Source organism: Macaca nemestrina, chromosome 16 (assembly GCF_043159975.1).
Source record: "Macaca nemestrina isolate mMacNem1 chromosome 16, mMacNem.hap1, whole genome shotgun sequence".
In the NCBI taxonomy this organism is placed as follows: domain Eukaryota; kingdom Metazoa; phylum Chordata; class Mammalia; order Primates; family Cercopithecidae; genus Macaca; species Macaca nemestrina.
The window spans coordinates 71571532-71581137 of record NC_092140.1 but is presented as its reverse complement, the minus strand read 5'-3'; the positions used below and the strand labels follow the sequence as shown (position 1 = coordinate 71581137).

Genomic DNA, 9606 nt, shown 5'->3' with positions numbered 1-9606 from the left:
TATTTGGAAATGTCTCTTTGACTAATAAAGAAAACCTTTCTAAATTCCTTTGGGATAGCATTGTACCTATTTCTCATAGGAAATTCTGATATTTGTGATTTTTCTAATAGTTTTAAAATATTAAGTACAGGCCGGGCGCGGTGGCTCAAGCCTGTAATCCCAGCACTTTGGGAGGCCGAGACGGGCGGATCACGAGGTCAGGAGATCGAGACCATCCTGGCTAACACGGTGAAACCCCGTCTCTACTAAAAAATACAAAAAACTAGCCGGGCGAGGTGGCGGGCGCCTGTAGTCCCAGCTACTCGGGAGGCTGAGGCAGGAGAATGGCGGGAACCCGGGAGGCGGAGCTTGCAGTGAGCTGAGATCCGGCCACAGCACTCCAGCCTGGGTGACAGAGCAAGACTCCACCTCAAAAAAAAAAAAAAAAAAAAAAAAAAAAAAAAAAAAAAATATATATATATATATATATATATATATATATATATATATATATATAAGTACAATTTAAGTTATGAAAACCTGTTAAGCATTTTATAGAAAATATTATATATGATTATGTTCCTATTATTTCATATAAAATATCAGACAGAAATGCATACCTTTCATAGATAAGTTTAATACTTTATTTTAGGAATTTTAACACGAATATTCTTTCTTTTTCACTCTATGTTTACTATTCTTAAGACCCCCAAAACACATTATATATACCTCCTAATGAATACATTAAAAAAAATAAGCAAATAAACAAATAAACTAGTAATCTACAAAGTAAAGTTATCTTGACATATATATCTATACATAGACCTACAGATTGATTTTAGAGACAGGCTCTTGTTCTGTCGATCAGGCTGGAGTACAGTGGCATGATCATAGCTCACTGCCATCTCAAACTCCTGTGCTCAACTTATCCTCCAATCACAGGCTCCTGAGTAACTACAGGTGCAGCCACTCTTGGCTAACTTTTATTGGTTGTTTTTGGTAGAGACAGTGTCTCGCTATGTTTTACCAGGCTGTTCTTGAACTCCCCGCTTTAAGTGATACTTCCACCTCAGCCTCCCAGTGTTGGGATTACAGGTATGAGGCACTATGCTCGGCTGACAAATATGCTTTACTAATGTTCATGAGCCACTTAAGATCCATGAATAAATTTATGTTTATAGCCCTAGAAATCACCACAAGCTTAGCAAACTGTAGACAATAAATGCATATTTAAACGTTGAAAAAATAGGTAGCTGAATTTGATCTCTATGCTGTTAGTATTTTTTTCTTTCAAATAGAATTCAAAATAAAATGTGTTAGGGTAGAAAATTTAATCACCTCAATTATTTATTGAATTTATTTACCATTGAACTAGCATTAGATTTTTTAAACGTAAGTAGGCTTACAGTGAGACTAAGCAGGACATGGTTGTTTTAACTTACTGAACTTAACGTGTTTCCAAGTATGTTGTTCAGCTTAAGTCAATAAATGCTATTAGTACTTCAAGTTCATCAAATAAAATATAACATAAACAACTATAGGTTTCCCTAAAATTATTATTTATTTTTGCTCTATTTAAAGTATTTGAAAAATTTTAAATAATAACTATTCTTCAAAAAATGAAATGACCTTCTCCAATCTATTACAAATCTAATAAAAATAAATTTTCATGAAACAATATAACTGTTTATCTTTCCAGTTTTTCTTTTAAAAATTGAAATATATATACTCATAGCATTCATATTTTGAAATACTTGCTTTCTCACTCAATACAGACACATATACACAAAGCTACATAAACAAGCACACATCTTATAATATCACTATTATTATTTGCTCAACAGTTTGAGAGTGAACTGCAAATACCACAACCCTGAACCTCTACAACATTGACACGGTGATATCATTTAATATACAGTAAATATTCAGTGTTACTCATTTTTGAAATAATTATTTTGTGGATTTAAAAAATGTTTACTAAGAGAATATGCAATCATTACTTTTTATTTAATTAAAATTTGCCTAGAGGGTAGAGTTTGAATTCTCTGAATTTTACAAATAGCTTTCAAACTTTAGAATATGTATATCCTGCTTAACTGTGCTCTGCATTCCACTAAACCACATGCAGTTCCCAATGGCTTAGAGTCTCACCGTGCCTAAGTATGCAGGGTTCTTGTCTTCTTTCCTTTAGCCTAGCAGTATTAAACTAGGTAACAGCTAAAATTTGGAAGACTGTATCAAATGTCGGTTGAGAACTTTTTTATCCTCTTTAGGAAATTTCTTCCCTAGTGAAGAATAAGATGTTTCATTTCAGTGTCCACATGTTTATAATCAAGCTGGTATAATGTTGTTTTGAAGTTCTTATGGTTTCTATGTTCTTTAGTAATTGAGAATAAGAATAATATAGTACACTGCAGATACTATCTGTGATACTTCTTCATAGGAGAGAAAAATCTTCCTAGAGAGATTCATAGGAGAGAAAAATCTTCATAGGAGAGAAAAATCTCTAAAGGTGAAAATCATTTCAGAAACATGCAACAGGATATTTACACTTTTTATGGTATTTTCACTTTTCATTTTCTTATTGATTTTGACTTTTCTATTTCCTGCTTTTCTGATAATCAACATAAAATTTCAGTTGGCTTATACAACATAACTACTCTTACATACAGTAAGTGCATTGACTTGAAATTATTTATGGTGAAATAACCATTATATATTGTATCTTATCACTATGCCCGATATCTAATTCACAGTATGTCTTAAAAATTGACAGTATTAGGCAACTTTTATTTGGAAGTATATTTCATTTAAAGTGTATCATTTAAGTGGAAAATCATATTTACTTAGATTAATAATGCATATTTCTATTATTTAGTTGTGTTTGCTTTCATAAATCTGAAAGAAAAAATATTTTCTTATTATTCAGGTCTAAGACAAAAAAACGTTTCCTCCTTTATTGCTACAACACACAGGTAGAAAAATAAAAATGATATTCTAGCAGGTGCCAGCTACATCTAATATGATATTCTGTCAACACAGAAACCATGAGTTGTATGTTTTAAGGATTGCAGTCAAATTGTTTTCTTCAGTAAATATAGGCTGGATTCCTGTGTGTCAAAATGATGCTCTCTGAAAAACAATGAAATTTTGCATTAAAAAAACAACATAAAATTGCCAGCCATTAGACAAATATAGCTTAGTTCAAATTCCAATAAGCAACATTGAAAGGCAGGGTACAAGTCGATGCACTATAAATATGGAAATGCTATATGGCTAATAGAGGTTTCAATCAGGAAAGATCTTTTACTTGAAGGGTAGTCAGGGTTATCCTACACCATTACAGCATAATCAAAATATTACATTCAAATAATAAAATGTATAAAATAGTATTTTAGTCACACATATAAAGCTCAGGATGTCAGAGATCCTGTATAATCTAATAATATTTGATAATGATGACTATGATAAGACTTAAATTGCTCACATTGATCTGAATGATGTAAGAATCATAGAAGGCCTAGCAATCTCTTTCAAATTTCAGCAACTATTTTATTTGAAAAAATAAATGCAGAAAATGCTTTTTGAAAGTATTCCCAGTAGCATTAGTAGTTTGAACATATTCTGACTATCTTTGACCTTCTTAGACATATTATGTTTACTATATATGCCCTTTAAAGATCTGTTTAAAAGAATGAATTCACACATTCTTCTGAGCAATGCTATTGATTTTTCCAAAACCAAAACAAAACACACAAACAAAAAAGAATTAAACACTCACTATCAATTACATTTAGAGTGTGTGGTTTTTATACGTCTCTATCCCTTCTGAATAAAAATTCACCCAACAGAAATTCTGGGATCGTCCTCAAGTATAGTCCTCTTAGAGTGGATAACCAAATCTAATTACATTCCTGCTTAGAATGCTTCAGTACTATACATTACATTTAGCCTAGATTTTCAAGTTGCTTTCCTAGCTAAATGATATCACTTATCTCCAGTTACTCTTTAAACATTTATAGAAATGGGACTATTATGAAAGCTGTGAGATATTGCATACAAAACAAGATATGTGTATTGGCATTTTAACAAAGCAATACAAATGTAGACATGAAGATTTATATGAATTTGATTTGGTTACCTGGACTTTAACTTGATTTATTAGAAACTACTTTTCTCTTCAGGTGATAATTCTCCTCAAGAATCTTTATATCCCTATCAATACCCACCTTATCTAGTTTCTCACAATCTCTAATTTTTAGATAATTAACGTAATGAACAGAAGGTTCTTGAGGATTTCTTTGTATGAGCACCAATTTTATGGTAGGTAAAGGTAAACTAAACATTCTAAAGTCTCATAAATATGTAGTGGTAGGACTAGGATTGAGATATCTATTTCTGGCTCTGGTTCTTTGTGTCCTATAGCCCTTGGTGGAAGGGGTGATTTATACTGTATTTGATAGCTCCTCCACCACACTTCAATGGTTATTGTACTTTTCTTATTTACTTAGTTTTTCATTTTTCAAAATGGGCATTTTGATTTGACTAGCCTGGCACTTCACTTTCCATTACATCTGTATTTTCAGTCATGAAATTGTAATTTTAATGTGATTAAACTCACTTGCCTAAAGTTAAGCTTTTAGAGAGGGCCATGGTTAAAATTTAGTGTAGTGGTACAGTTGAAAGAAGTGAAATCACTTTGATAATTTTAAAAATTACTACTCCATACTACTGAATAGTAGATAGGCACCTAGCTCATTATCCTGACAATAAAATATTGTTTTCCTAAATGATGTTGAAATATTCATGTATTCCTAGAAAAATTCTGGGCACTGCACTAAATATTGTTTGTCACATCCTTAGGTTTGACCTCACTATTTTTGTAGGGAATAAAGTACCTCAATATTGTAAATAAAATACTTGAGTACTAATATATTCAAAGTAAAAGCAATGTTTAATGCTCAATTACAATAGGACAATTTATTTCTTTCCTAAACTCCAAAGTATTTTGTATCACCTTTAATATTTGTATCAGTGTCTTTTGTGTTGGAGTGACTGCCTTCTAAACTAAATTAGGAACATATGAATTACTTCTTATTTTTCCTTTTCTCTGATAAAGTACAAGACATGATGCTAAGCATATTGTTGATTCTCAATGAAATCGGTTTAGTTGCGCTCAATTGATTAGACAACACGGCCTTTATAAAATGCTTCTGAAATATTCTTATAGTTAGGACAGAAACAATATGAATGTTTTGGTTCCTTTTGGCTCAGGGATTAATCTGTGTGTCAGATTTGAAGAGTCAAAGTATTTTACTCCCTTGGCCACTGTGATATGTTGAGAGAAGATGAGAACCAATTTAAACTTAGAAGACACAAAGAGATCTTTTCTGGGGTTTCTTGAAAAAATATTCTGTCCCCCACCCTCCCCTGCCTTTTGAAGAATGAGTAGTTTCAGGGCCTGGAGGTAATGAGATAATGATACTTCATGTTACCATGAAAAGTCCAAGGATGAAGCCAGCACAAGGAAAAGAAAAGCTGATAAATTGACATAAGTGAAGTACTAATATTATCATTGAGTTCTGAAATCCAAATATGCCTAAAGAAATTCCCACCCAGTTACTTCTTATTTACATAATCTCAAGTATTGTGGGGTCTATTTTGTTTTGTTTTTATGTTGGAGCCTTGTGTCATTTGTAACTGAACATATTCTAATGTTTGTAGTATTCAACTTTCAAACTCATTTCAATTCACTTCTCTTTGAGTTTCCAAACTAAATAGAATTTCAAGGAACAATGTTTCTACAGATGCAGTGCACACCTGGAAAAATGCTTCGTGTACTACAGCTTCTTCATTTAGCTGAATTGAATTAGATAGATTCAAGACACAACATTTTCTCTTGTAGAATTTGGAAATGCAGAAATAAGACTAATTCACAGAGACACACAACAATGAATACACAAATTGTATCTGTCTCTCCCACTCTTTCTCTCTCATACACACACACACACACACACAAACACACACACACACTCACACACTCCACAAGTTATGAGAACAGTTTCAGCTGAATCTTTCTCTCTCCATCTGGAATATGTCATAACTAATATTATAGTTCTTAACCCAAATATAACCTTTTTTTTTTTTTTTTTTTTTTTCATAGAGCTGGTCTATAAGTAATGATCTGGTCACTCCGGGTATAAGAGACCTAAGAAGAATGTATCATAAGAAAATTTGAAACTGTTATGATCCATTAATCTTATTTTTTAAATATTTATTAAAATGATACTTTGTGGTATGTAAGATAGCATAACATCTGCTTGTCTAACATGCAAATATGAACCAAACAAACAAATAAAACAGACATTAAACAATAGAATAGGACAAAGAATCTGCAAGCATATGTAGAAGTGGCTCACTTGTAAAATCATTATTTCTAGTAATGTATTACGGAGACAAAGATGCTACATTCTCATCAGTCAGTGGATACTGTCTCTTTGAGTAATAGCTGAATTTAATATGCTATGTATAATTAGTGGAAATAAAATATTAAGAAGACACAAATAAATGTTTTATGAATGTACAGAAAACTCTTGAATTAAAAGGTTGAATTCAGCCACTTATTAGCAAGGGGCAACAAATCAGTTGTTTTTGATATAACACTTTACTGACTTCATATCCTATTAATCAGTAATTATGAATGAACATTATACATTATGGTATAGTAAAAAGGGTTCAGGTTAGCACTACTACACTGATTAAAGGAGGTTACCCTAGAAATCAAAGTTCATATCCATTTAAGTATAAGTTATTTTGGGACCTCATTTTCAAATTTCCAGGTAAGAAATATTAATGTTCAGCTGTCAAATAATGAGTAAATAATTCATCTTTGAAAACATCCCCATCCTCTTTCTATAATATAAAATCATGATGTTTTTATTTAATAGCTACCTGTAACTTAATTAGTGGCCCCAGAAAACAAGTTAAGTTAAATATAATAAACTAAAATCAGAAGCAGAATGACAGCTTGCCCATTGCCGTAGGCAACTGACAACTGACAAATTATATGATGTCTGATGACATAATATCTTCTGATCCCTCCTCTTGCAAAGTTTCTGTATTAAAAAAAATCACAGAATATTATAAATGGTTTTGTCCATGTAAAAAGATTCAAAGAGCTTTGATATACTGTGATGTTCATTAGGGACAAATAATCCCTAGCAGAAAACAGAGGACCTGAAGCAACTGCTACTTTATCTTCCAAGTGCTTTTCTTGCCAGAGGTCTTCTCTAGGAAGCTCTGTATTTTATAAAGAAACATTCTGTTGTAAAGCTGATTTTTCACAAATTTTGGTATTTCTAAACTTAACGACATAGTGTAAGACCCATCTGCTTAATTGTCCTCTGTCTGCTGATGTGAAGCCTATGACAGTATATATGATATTTAAGGTTTTTGTTGTTGTTGTTGTTTTGCATTTTGAGGCTTTAGTCCACTGCTGTCACAATCAGGGATTGGAGAGTTGAAGTTAAGTATGTGGAGTTCTTCCATGGTGTGATCTTGATCAAGTTACTTAGCATCTCTGCACTTCAGCTCTCTTACGTATAAGCAGGCTGTATGATATAGTTTGAATATTTTTTCTCACCCAAATCTCATGTTGAAATGTAATCTCCAGTGTTGGAGGCGGGGCCTAGTGGGAGCTGTTAGCATCACGCAGGTGGATCACTCATGAATCATTTGGGCCATGCCCTTGGTGATAAATGAGCTCTTGCTCTGAGTTCACAAAAGATCTGGTCATTTAAAAGTATGTGGCACCTCCTCCCCTCACTCTCTCTCACTTGCTTCTGCTTTTGCCATGTGACATACCTGCTCCTGCCTCACCCTCTGCCATGACTGTAAGTCTTTCAAAGCCCCCCTAGAAGTCAAGCTGAAGTCAGCACCATGCTTCCTGTAAAGCAGGCAGAATCATAAGTGAATTAAGACTTTTCTTTATAAATCACCCAGTCTCAGATTTTTTTTTATAATAATGTAAGAATGGCCTAGTACAGGAAATTGGTACTGAGGAGTAGGGCATTGCTATAAAGATACCTGAAAATGTGGAAGTGACTTTAGAATTGAGTAATGGGCACAGTGTGGGACAGTTTGGAAGGCTCAGAAGAAGAAAGAAAAATGAAAGTTTGGAACTTCCTAGAGACTAGTTAAATGGTTGTGACCAAAATACTGACAGTGGTATGGAAAGTGAAGTCCAGGCTGAAGAAGTCTCATGTAGAAATGAGAAAATTATTGGGAACCAAAGCAAAGGTCATACATGTTATACCTTAGCAAAGAGCTTGGCTGCATTCTGTTCATGTCCTAGGAGTCTGTGGAAGTTTGAGGTTGAGAGTAATGACCTAGTGTATCTGACAGAAGAAACTTCTAAGTGGCAAAGCATTTAAGATGTGGCCTGGTTGTTTCTAAAAACCTACTTCAGATGTGGGAGTAAATAAATGAGTTAAAGTTGAAATTTATATTTAAACAGGAGGCAGAGCATGAAAGTTTGCAAAGTTTGCAGCCTCGACACGTGGCAAGGAAAAAAACGTGTTTTTCTGAAGAGAAAATCAAGCAGGCTTGGAGCAACCACTTGGTAGAGATGTTTGCATGAATAAAAGGGAGGCAACCCCTAATATCCCAGACAATGGAAAAAAGACTCTGAAGATTATTTCAGAGACCCTCACGGCAGCCCCTCTCATCATGGGCCCAGAGGCCTAGGAAGAAAGAGTGGTTTTGTGGGCCAAGCCCAGGACCCTGCTGCCCTGCCCAGATTCAAGACACTGCTCCTAGCATCCCAGCTACTCTGTCTGTCTCCAGCTTTGGCTCAAAGGGTTCCAGGTACAACTCATGCTGTTGCTCCGGAAGGCACAAGCCATTAGCCTTGGTGGCTTCCATGTGGTGTTAAGCCTGAAGGTGCACAGAATGCAAGAATGAAGAATGTTTGGCAGCCTCTGCCTAGATTTTAGTGGATGTATAAGAAAACCTGGGTGCCCAGGCAGAAGCCTGCTACAGGTATGGAATCCTCACAGAGAACTTCTACTAAGGCAGTGCCAAAGGGAAATGTGGGGTTGGAGGTCCCACACAGAGTTCCCAATGTGGCACTGGCTAGTGAAGTTGAGAGAAGGGGACCACCACCCTCCAGACCCCAGAATTGTAGATATACTAGCAGCTTGCACACTGCACTTGGAAAAGCTACAGGCACCCAACAACCAGCGACAGCAGCCTCAGGGGATGAACCCTGCAAAGCCACAGGGTCAGAGCTGCCCAAACATTTGAAGCCTATCCTTTGCACTTGTGTGCCCTGGATGTGGGACCTGCAGTCAAAGGAGATGCTTTTGGAGCTTTAAGATTTAATTACAACCCTATTTGTTTTCAAACCTGTACAGGGCACACAGCCTCTTTTCTTTTGGCCAATTTCTTTCTTTTAGAACGGCTATTTTTACCCAATGCTGTACCCCTATTGTATCTTGAAAGTTTTGATTTTACAGGCTCATAGGTGGATGAGATTTGCCTTATCTCAAATGAGACTTTGGACTTTGGACTTTTGGGTTAGTGCTGGAAAGAGTTGAAACTTTGAGGCACTGTAGAGAAGTCAGGATC

At 34.7% G+C, this 9606-nt stretch overlaps 1 long non-coding RNA gene across 1 annotated transcript in view; it reads right to left on the bottom strand.

Annotated features, from left to right (window-relative positions):
- Positions 1-2909: 2909 nt before the first annotated feature.
- The window catches only part of LOC139359233 (uncharacterized), a 177003-nt gene continuing 170306 nt past the window's right edge, over positions 2910-9606 (bottom strand). Inside the window, exon 4 of the long non-coding RNA XR_011615156.1 lies at positions 2910-3111. This is a non-coding gene — a long non-coding RNA (uncharacterized lncRNA). The remainder of the gene's footprint in view (positions 3112-9606) is intronic.